Source organism: Catharus ustulatus, chromosome 2, assembly GCF_009819885.2.
Source record: "Catharus ustulatus isolate bCatUst1 chromosome 2, bCatUst1.pri.v2, whole genome shotgun sequence".
Lineage (NCBI taxonomy): Eukaryota > Metazoa > Chordata > Aves > Passeriformes > Turdidae > Catharus > Catharus ustulatus.
In genome coordinates, this window is record NC_046222.1 from 22,044,076 (window position 1) to 22,055,743 (window position 11,668).

The following is an 11,668-nucleotide window of genomic DNA, read 5'->3' on the forward strand; positions in this document are numbered from 1 at the left end:
CCAGCTCTCTAGCAGGTTGCCATTATGAAGGCTGCTCTAAAGTCTCCATAGAGCCTTCTCTTCTCCAGACTGGATAATCCCAACTCTCTCAGTCTGCCTTTACGGTACAGGTGTTCCAGCCCTCTGATCATTTTGATGGCCCTCCTCTGGGATCTCTCCATCAGGTTCACATCCTTCTTATGTCGTGTGCTCCAGATCTGGACACAGGACTCCAGGTGGGGTCTCACCAGAGCAGGGCAGAGGGTGAGAATCACTTTGCTTGCCCTGCCGGCCACATTGCTTTGGTTACAGCCCAGAAAGCCAAGCACATCCAGGCTGTGCAAAAGGATCTTTGACTTTCTGGGCTGCAAGTGGACGTTGCTTCTCATCCACCAACACCCTCAAGTGTTTCTCCTCAGGTCTGCTATTGATTTATTCTCCACCCATCCTGTGTTGGTGCTTGGGATTGCCCTGGCCCAGGTGCAGGACCTTGTGCTTGGCCTTGTTGAAGCCCTGTGCAGGGTCAGCTCTCACACCTGTCCATGTCCCTCTGGATGGGGTCCCTTCTCTCCAATGTGTTCGCTGCACCTCAAAGCTTGGTGTCGTGGGCAAACTCACTGAGGGAGTGCTCAGTCCCACTGTCCATGTAGCCAGCACAAGTGTTAAACTGCCCCAGCCCCTGAGGAATGGCACTCGTTGTTGGTCTCCACTGGGACATTGATCCAGTGACTGTGCTAAGTGGGACCATCCAGCCAAATCCTTGTCCACTGTGGTATGTTCTGGGCCTCTCCACTTTAGAGAGAAGGATGTTTTGTGGGACAGTGTCATGTGCTTTGTTTGTACAAGTCCAGGTAGATGACAGCAGTTACTCTTCCCTCACCCATCATGGAAGGCCCTCAAGTCTGCCAGTGATGCCATCCTGGCTGTCACCAATCGTGTTCTTACTTTCCATGTGCCTTGGTATAATTTCCAGGGGGATCTGCTCCATGATCTTGCCAGGCACAGAGGATGAGACTGACCTTGTAGTGTCCCTGTGTCTTCATTATTTTCCTTTTTGAAAGATGGGAGGGCCTTTGTTTCCTCTTTTCCAGACAGGGGGAACTTTACCAGATTGCCACATCTGATCTTGAGAAAGGACAGAGTGGGACAGAGGGTTACTTAGATGAAGAAATAATGCATGTAGAGGAATGAAAGTTGTCAGGATTTTATGGCTGCATTCCTTAGAAACATAGTGTGCATTTGATGTAAAGGAAAAAAAAGTGGAGACTGAGATAGCTGAAGCTGAAGCCTGAGACAACTGAGGATGAAGACGTAGCCAACAAGTGCAATTAAAGATATGGTTTGAGTAGGTACCTGTTTCCACACGCAACAGAGAAATTCCAGCATGTTTTGTTTAAGGTGCTATGAAGAATCCTCACAGCCTTGTGAGGAGACTGAACTTTCCCTGTCCTCTGAGTTCTATAAGCACAGATCTAGGCTCTGCCTGTGGTTTTCAGTGTGGGTTATTGCAGTGCCATTTTATGTTAATTATCATAAATGTCATCAGATATTATTTGGCAGTCTCTGTGATCTGTTCTGTTTGAAGTGGTTTTACTCAGCTTAAAGTCCTTGCTGACAGCAGATTCCAGGTTAATAACTAATACAACAAGGAGTATAGGAACTGAAAAGCTGGGTTTTAGCTTTTAACCAAGTGCAGACAGAAATTAAATTTGTTCCAGGAACTTCGTTTCCAATGATGACATAAATATCAGAGTACTGGAGCCCCATCTGGTACAAACTTAAGCTGGCCCAGTTTTGTTGACTTCTCATGAAGATACCATGACTTTCTCTATGTGAGAATTCCCCTGCTGTCTTTTTCTGTGTCAGCTGAGAATCCTAAAGTTTTAGATAGCTCAACGGCTCAACAAATAAATTAGTGGATCTCTGAAGTTGGAAATGGTTCTGGGAAGGTATCATGATTCTCTGTGTACTGTCAGATCTGTTTCAGTCATCAAGTGCTCACCCCAACAGTGGTTTGGTCTGGCATTTGGCAAGAAGGTAAAATTAAAGCTGGATTGCTGTGTGCAATAGTCTTGTTCAATGTATATGGCATTAAAACCAGTTTATTTCAGAGACTGCAGTGTCTATCACACTTGTCAGTGAATTTCCTGTCTTTTGATGACCCCTCTTAGAACCTAGAACTTGTTACAATGGTAGAAAAAGAATTTCAGAAGTTTTATTTGCATATTCTGTAACAAATACTTTAATTTTACATATGGAGTTATGAGAAAGTATCCATAGCATCATTTTTTGTGGAGGCAGATGCAAAAATTCTCTATCTACATGTCTGATGCACTTTGATGTTCCTCCAGCTATTCCATTTCATGACTCCAACAGAGTTCATCCAGGATATCTGGAAGATGAGTGACAGGTCTGCCTCAGATTTGATTGTCTGAATGTTTGCAATTGCAGACTCTGTAATCTGAGCTTTTGTGTTCACCATGCCATGAAGGCCAGTGTGCAGTGCTCATTTTCTAGCTCACGGATCCCACCGCATAGCAAGTCCTCTAGTAGGATGGCATAATGCAGCAGGTTGGCTATGGAGATATAATTTATAATCTTTGTGACCACAAAGTGGCACAATATGCTTATAACGCCTCTTCCTGGTTGTTCTGTGGTTGGGTGTTGCTTATTCCTAGAACCACCCACACACCTGAAAGTCCTGATGAGAATAAATTTCCTTTTACACAACTCCTACTGGAGGGTAGGTAAGGCTGGTGAAGGTGAAGCCCACATTCCCAGAGTCCTTCTCTATTCAGGGAAGCTTACATTAAATAACAAGACTGAAACAGGTGGACCTGACTTTGAATTCAGAGCTGTTGTGAACCCTTTATACACATGTGTAAGTAAATAAAATATTACTCCTGTTTCAAAGTACTGCTGGGGTTGAGTGTAGGTGATAAAAGTACTAAAGGCCTCCCTGCAGCCTAGTCTGAAACTCTTCTTCCCATCACTTTTGGGACTCCTGTCCTAACAGCTTCTGCAGGCCACATCCATGCTGTGCAGATGCTGAGAGTGCAGAGTTCCCTGGGCTGGCTTTGAGCTGGCTTCAGACAGAGAAGCTGCGCAGCAAAGTCAGCACAGCACTGCACACAGCCAGGGCACAGCAACTTGTGCACATCTCTGCTAGCTGGTGGGGATGAAAGACTCCACTCAGTTCAATGCAATGGCCTGTCAGCTTACTTGGAGCCAGTTCTGGGTCACTGACACACAGCAAAGGCACACAGCTCCTGCTGAGGGAAAATGTTGTGGCTCTCTTGAAATCAGCATTAAGATCCTTAAAATGCATGATGTTCACCAACTCAGGCTCCTGAGCAGGTCACAATGCCTCGAAGCTTCCTTTTGTCACACTTTGTGGTTATATTCTAGCCTACCTCCCAGCAAGGTCCCCTTGAGCACAGCCCCAGATGGTGCAAGGAAGACTGGGCTTACTGACAAAAACGCTCTGTGAGCAGGTGACTGAAAAGGGAGGAGGAAGTGGCTCAGAGGACCGGATGAACTGACATATCTTTGATGAGAGGAAAGGGGCAGGAATGTCCAGATGAAACCTAACTCCCCTCACTTTTGGATGCCCAAAGCACTGGAGTCTGGCTCTCTTTTCTTTGGTCAAGTGGTTGCAAATAAATGAGGAATTTTTAAGGCTCTGCTTGAACAACAAGACGATGTTTCACTTCTCTGATTCCTGAGATACTTGACTTGAGAAATGAACAGGATATCTTCACCTGACAACAAAGAGTGAGGCTATTTTTTTTTTTTCCAATGGAGACGTTCCCTAGCAATCTCCCAGGATAGGCAAGCTAAGGAGATGAAGGAGGAAGTTTTGCATTTGAAAACCCTTTGCAGCACTCCAATGATGTGGCCTGGAAGTCTGATAGCTCAGCTAGTCTGGGATTGACCTTGGCACTGCTCTGAATGTTGTGCTGTGTCTATTATCCCCACTGTGGCTGCACAGAATACTAAGGCTGAATGTGATCTATCCTCCACTATTTCAAGTACCCAGACTAAGAAAACACAAGAAATCTGTGGGGAATTTTTTTCTGACATAAGTCAATGGACATTAGTGGAAAGAAACTGGTGGATGGAAATGTTTGTACGGTGTAGAGGTATTAATTTCATTTTCTGCAGCAGATGCTACTTGTGTAAGTAGAAGTAGGTGATTCTTCTGCCTGATTTTGCAGGTTTAGACAGTTATTTCTGTCTTATTTTGCAGTAAGGGTGAAAGCAGATGATTTTAGTAGGATGAATATTTCTATTTCCATTGAAGAAATTCAAGTCCACCATCAGCTCGATCAAAGGTGCAAGACGCTTTCTAATCTTCTGGAGTTAGGTATTGGTTTAAATTATCGTACATAAAGCTTGGTATCTGTTTCAGTACTCTGTCTGCATTGTTCTGATTGCTCATGTTAACCATAATTCGTGATTTATGTTTTATGCAGGCTTGCTTTCTTATTTCAACAATATCTGTTGTTAAGGATGTACACAGCTCATTTAGATGGTAATGTAAAATCACTTCCTTTTCCTGTCTTGAATTGGTATATGAGTTGAGACTAGTCCATCACAGCTGTGTTAAGCATAAAATAGTTTAGTTAAAGTTGGTTTAATTAAGATGTGTAAATCCAAAAAAATCTCTGGTATAACTCCAGAAAGGTCCGTTTGTTCATAAAACCTTGATTTTTCCTGATAGTCTCAATTATTTTAATGTGCAGGATGGAATTCCATGATTTCATAGTGCTGTTCTTGAAACTTTCTGCAGAAGGTAGACTTGATATGAGGGGTTCAGGATAGTCCAGAAGAAAAGATCTCTTCCAGCTTTTATACTGGCTCATTCTGTCACCTTTACTTTTTATAAGTGAATTGTAAACATTGCTTTTGTCTCAGAGAAGCTCCACTCCCAAGGCTACATATATTCCGTACATACAATGTCTGTGCTATGATTGGGATGCATAAATTGGAAAGTGAGAACCCATGGGCTTCTCCCATGTAAGCAGACTTGCTAACCTAACAGTTCTTTTTTTCTGATACTAATGTATAACAAGAAATCAGCCCTGCCTCCTACAGCAGAACAAAGAGCCTATCTGGCACTGGTGGTATATGTCATTTATATGATCTGGAAAATAGAGCCTGGATATTCCTGAAAATTGAAAAATAATTTCTCAATTTGCTGCCCACTATTCATATCATTGCCAAATAAATGCATTTGCTTGGGTGGTTTTGCTCTGTAACAATGGCTAAAATATGAGATCTCAGAAACATATGCCTCCATCCTCTCAAATATCACTGAATTTGGGAACTTGGCAATACTGACAACACTTCAGTTGAAGAAAAGAACATGAGGGTACAATGCTGGTAAGTGACAATAAATTTGGGATTTTATGTTTGAAGCAGGCCAGGCTTTTAAACTAGATAATGGTGAATGAGTGATGACATTTGACATTTGCAACACCCTAGCACTTGGCAAGCTTGTCCAAAAAGTAAGAAGAAAAAGCTAGTGAGTCAGAAGCTCAAAAATAGTAATTTGGAGATATGCTTCCTCATGCTGCTCTATTTTTTCTTCAGAAACTGCTGTAGCTACCCTTTGAGATAAAAATACTGAAAGTAGAATGAAACAGCACTAAAATCCAGGAAACGCTGCAACATGAATTTTGATGAGACAGAAGTGTGGTACTGAACAGCGAATTTTAAGCTTCCCACTTTGGGCCGCCTTTCTGAACCCTGTGCTCTTTGATTATAATGGCAACTTACAACTTGAGCCCTGCAAAAAGGAACTGTTTACCCTGATAAGCTATAAATACCAATAGTAGCTTACTAATGAGTTTTGCGTGGCTTTCAGTGAACATGCAGCAAGAGTATGGCAGCTTTGTTTTCTCCCCAGATCACCTTTTCAATACATTATCATGATCCAAATAACATCTGAACAGAGAATTAAATCTTCTGTGATTAAATATTCTGCTTGCTTTCAGGGTAGGTTGGGAAACATACATTTACTTTGTTACCTAGAACTGCCCTAGCTTCCTGACTTTTCCCTGCCAAGACTTGATTCAGTTAGAAGACGGAATGGCTGAATATTAAATGGCATATATAGTTAGTGCCTTGAAATCACAGAGGTTTTTTTAGCACATATTAGTATTTGATTTCTGTGAAAATCAAAGATCTAAACTTAAGTCTAGAAGGATCAGAACAAATAGAACAAAAATCACTGGAGAACACTTGCAACATGGAGTTCAGGCCAGGCTCTGTACCCTACAGACGCATCAAATCTTTTCACAGGTACTGTCTTGAGTAAAAAAAAATTATCTGAGAACTCAAATCACACAACTGTCTTAAAAACACCTGGTCCAGGCAACTGAAATAACTAATATTTGTTGGGCTTTTAACCTAAGAAATTGACCACTCATACAATCTGTAAGAAAGAATCTGTAATTTTACCAGCTGCCTTTTTTCCTTGCTTATCTGCTGAGAAATGTGTTGGGAGCTCCTGTTTCACCAGAAATACCGTAAGACTAGAAATTACTTTAAAAGCAACATCTCATCTATGTTGCAGAGTTCTTCTGTTGTATCTATTTACATTCCACCCTACTGGTCAGCTCTTGTAGCAGCGGGATCTGAGAGATGGGTCTTTTGTTTCTTCTAGAGGAGAAAACTGACCCTTTTCCTCTGCTTTAGCCCCTTGGTTTTGCTATAATTCACTGAGATCCAAAATGTCTCCTTCACAGCTGTTTCAAAACATGTCTGATAATCCTTATTTTCCTCACTGTTCAGTGCGTAAGACCAGGCAGTTGGGATAACACACATTTGACTTGTGGGTGATTTTAGCAGATTAAAAAGTTACCCTTTCATCACCACCTTGTGGTCATACCAGATAAAGCTGTCCTGTTTCAAATATGGAATGAAATTGGAATGAAAATACATTGGAATGAAATACTTTATTCAGCCCAGAGCCCACAATTTTATTTGTTCAAAGGACTAGAATTTGGCAAAGAAGGGGTGGTGTTAAAATATTTTTTGAAGGTCTACATTTTGTGAAACTTCAGGAGAAAGAACATACCACTGTATGATTTTTACTTAATGTAATTGCTTGAATAGGTATGGCATAACAATTTGTCATCATTATATGCAGGTTTGTCTTTAAATATTTAAATTGAAAAATTTTATTAGATGTTTTTTTAATCCATACTGACATTCACCTCCATTTAGACTCCTGTGAATATTCATCTTCTTTAATTAAGGTATGTTTATTCTTCTGTACATTTGAGAAAATGACAAGTGACAAAATAGAATTTGAAAAAGGAAAGTGACAAAATATAATGTAATGCAAATTTTTTTTCACATTAAGTCTAAAGACTAAAGAATTTAAGCATTGTAAGAATTCATGCTTCAACTCCATGGCATAAGACTTAATATAAGCAGAACTGAGGAATGATAACCGCAAGAGGAACATTGCCTCTGATGTACCTGATAGCTGTAATTTAAATAATTATTTTGAAATAAAACATTGAATTTGTAGTTACTTCTTAATTCAGTATATATAAATGCGCCACAACACAGGCACAGCTTTTATTGTGACAAGGCACATACAGGAAGGAGTTTCATAATTCAATATTTTTCCTGGTGTAATGGGCTGAGACTCACTGGTTTAGAGGGTTGTTTGTGCTTGCCCTGTCTCTTAATATGTTGTGTTTAGATGACATTATCAGGCAACACATTAAATGAATAAACTCTTTTTGATTCAATGTAAGATAAGCTCCTGGTATAAAGATATTAAGCAAATTACTTAATAGGAAAAAGTTCATATGCATGAGTGGAAATACCAGATGCAGTAAAAACAAGCAAGGACCAACAAGCCTGCTGATAGAAAGACAGATAGTAGTAAGAGAATATTATGCAGGCACTACTATTTTTGTATTGTTACACCAGGTGCATTGTGAGCATTTACAAGCTTATCCTGATGATTTGACACTAGACAGTTCCAAATCTCTGAGATCGACCCAGCCAGATTTTTTTGCACTGTTGGTCAGGCTAGAACTTGTAGATTTTAAAATCCTTTTGCACAGAGATAAGTAGAGTTCTCTCCAGGCTGATTATTATCCAAAGAATAATCCAACTGAAGCAAAATCCAAATCTGATTGTGAATAAAAGTCTGGATGCTGACAAAACCTATATGAAGCCTTAGCATTATGTGAATTTAAATGCAGCCCTCTGGACCAAGGGTATCCTGCTCAGAGGTAGCTATGAGGGCCACACAGCCCATTTTATGATCTACAAATAGCAATTTGTACTTTAAAAAAAAAATCCTCAGACTTGTTTTTAACTCCCTTTTATAGCACATATTCCTGCAGTTGAAATTCTGACCTTTTACTCTATTGTAAACAGGAGCCAAATCTGACTCCAGAAGTGTTACTCTGTTTGCAACCTTATTACTGAGAGAAATCCAGATGAAGGCAGATATGCGGATGTCTGCAACATTTGATAGATACCTCATAGCCTTATGGCTGTTCTGCCAAGTTGGGCACTATAAAAACTCTTTTTAATGGTAGCGAAAATCTTCACTGAAAATCATTCTTGCGTCATTAGTTCTTTAGCAATTCTTTTTCTTTATTCTAAAGATAAAAGGTATCTATATCACATAAAATTAGGACAAAAATTTCCATTGGCCCTTAGAATTGTGTCTGAATGAGATTTCAAGGCTCCCATGCAATGGTGCTGTGAGCAGAACTCATTGAGGAGTGGTGACACCATTTCCTTTTAAGTATCATATTCAGAAAATCTTGTCATAATTTCAGCAATAAAGCAAAAAGACATTACAAAGGGATGCAGTCCTTAGAGCTACTTTTTAAGCACTTGCAGAAAAACTGTGTGTATGTTTGTTGGGGGTTGGGGGAGTTTTTACTCTTTCCCTCAGTGGAGAAAATTTTTCCCATTAGCATGTCAATGGAGCCTGGCCCGGGCAACTCCCTGGTTTTTGATTACTCAAGACAAAAGAGAGGGGTGGGGATGAATAGTTGTAAGTTGCTTTGTCCTTGCGGAGAGCCACGGGCTGGCCAGCCCTAACGCAGAGAGAACTCCTTTCTTTCTCCGTGGTGCAACTAGGCCCTGCACTCCAACACTACTACAGCTTCCGGCTTCTGAGAACAGTGCTGAGAACCGGGACGCAAACGGTGAGCAGAGGTTTCTTTTCCTTCACCCATCTCTCACCTGGGACCCCCCTGCCGCTGCCACCAACCTGCTCCTGCAATTGCAGTGACTGAGAGAAGAGAGAAGGCCACTCCGCCCCAGCTCCACTGGGACCGTGTGGAGGAAGAGGGCACCTGACTGGACAAAAGAACTGAAACTGAGTTTTGTTCTGTTTTGTCACTGATCTCTTCATAGCTGATGTTGTTCTTGTTTGTCTTGTAGATATATCAGTAAAGAACTGTTATTCCTAAACCCATACCTTTTGCCTGAGAAATCCTTAATTTCCAAATTGTAGTAAACTGGGAAGAAGGGAATTTTCACTCTCCATTTTGGGAAAAAACTCTCGCCTTTTTCCTTTCTGGCAATACTGTCCCCTAAACAATGCTCCATGTCCGTGATATTTATTTAGTATTTAGTTTTCAGAAGTTTATTGCTTTTTAAGAATAATATTTAAGATATGTTGTAAGATTTTTAAGTTGGATGTTGAGTTCTCATAGGTTTTACTCCTCCCTTAAATCTGGTGTCCTAATGCCAGATGAAGACAGTTAAATTCCAGAGGACCTGGATGTCTGGTCATCTCTTTCTGTCATATTCAATTGTCCTGGAGTATGTTTATCTTTGGAAGAGCAGTTCTAAAGTACAATCTGACTTGCTCATTGCACTTGTACTCCTCTCACACAAGACACAAGCAGCTTTTGCACTTAATATTCAGGCCTGATCTTCTCTGTCTCACATGAGTCATACATGTGAGTCATACATAAGCCTGGCTTATGCCAGATTCCTGTTGTACAGTACATCTTCAGGAACCAGTCATGGCTCTCCCTTCACTTCTGTGCCATGACACCCCATTATTCTGGTGGATTACCAGGTCCTTGAAGCTGGGGAGCTTCCACCCCGTGTCATTTTGCAGACCTGAGCTTCCTGTACCTTCTTTGCCTGGCCTCTGTTATGGGGCTGATTTGTGGCTGATAAACCCCACAGCAAAGCTCAAATGAAGTAGGAGCTTTTTCTTGTCTGTGTTTCATATCAGAGAGAGTTTTCTTATTCTGAGCTAATGGAAAAAAACATTCTTTCTTTAGCACTGAAAATGTGAAAATTACATAGCCTCTCCCTCTCCTTCTACAAAATGGTAACTATACAGTCTCTTACATTTGTGGTGTTGATGTTTTTGCAGTGAAGTGTGCTCAGGTATTAGCAAGAGTGGAGTTCTGAGCCAATGTCCTGAAAACTGAAGGCCTCTCAGGTACTTCAAGAGAGCACATGACTCTTTCAAGGGACATGGACACCTGGCGCATTCTCCTCAAGCTTGGGAATTGGTACCAGTCCTCTTCCATAAGCCTGTTCTAGTGTATGCTGTCTATTTCTAGAAAATTCAGCATAATCAGAAGAAAAATCTCATAGCCTGGGGGGGCTTGGAGCACTTGTCAGGCCTATTTGTCCATTGGATACTTGCCTAAGTGAGAAGCTGTGCTGGAAAGAACCCTCTATTACTGTAATTTGCTCCTGCCTCTTCTGGCAATTATTGGCAGGTCTGATGGGATATCCTAGGTTTCTGTCCTTTGCTCCTCATCTCTAAAATACTAAAGCAATCACTTCAGTTATCTCAGTGGTAGTGAGTTACTTGCTTAGACACATGATCAGAACTGTGATTTATAGTAACCAAGCCCCTTTTTGCTGCAGTAAGACCTCTTTAATTCTGAGGACTTGATCTTCATATGAATTTAAAATATATATTCAGGGCAGTGTAGTATCACTGTTGGTGGGCAGTGATACCAGGATCGGCCCAGCCTGGGAGGTCCACGGTGAAAATATAGTGACTGGAACGATGGCGTTGCCCAAAGTGTAGAGAACTGCACAGTACAACTGACAGCATCCAAAGACCCAGGGGTGTGTCAAACATAACAATATATAGGGGTAGCTGAGGGCAGAGTTCCCATCATTAACATGAACTAGAAGCATGCCCTTAAAAGTGACCAGTCCTGAACCAACTGAGAATGAGAACCAGAAACATGACTATTTATGGAGTAACTCCATTAACATACCAGCTCCCATGGTCTCAGGTTGATGCCTCCTGCATATGCAGGTGAAGCTGCTCCCTATCAGACCCATTTCCACAACGTAGCTTTCTGCTACAAGATTCTTTGTGGCTTTCAGTCACGCAGTTGCATTACCACAAAGAACTAATAGCAACCCCAGTCTAGTTTTGTGAACTGCTTACTGTGCTGCTTCTCAGTGCAAAAGGAAAATGTTCTCTTTGCTCTAATGGCTGATTCACACACCACACTGTCTTTTTTCTTCAAGAAACTTAGAATTTTTTTTAAAAACACTATTTTAAAAACAGCATTTACACTGATTAGAAACTATACTGCCTACACAGGCACACATATAAACCTGCATGCCTAGGTGGTACCTCTTAGCATGCTTATCATTTTTCAAATACTTAATAAAAAAAGGATGAGGCTGTGCAGAAGCTTCTTTT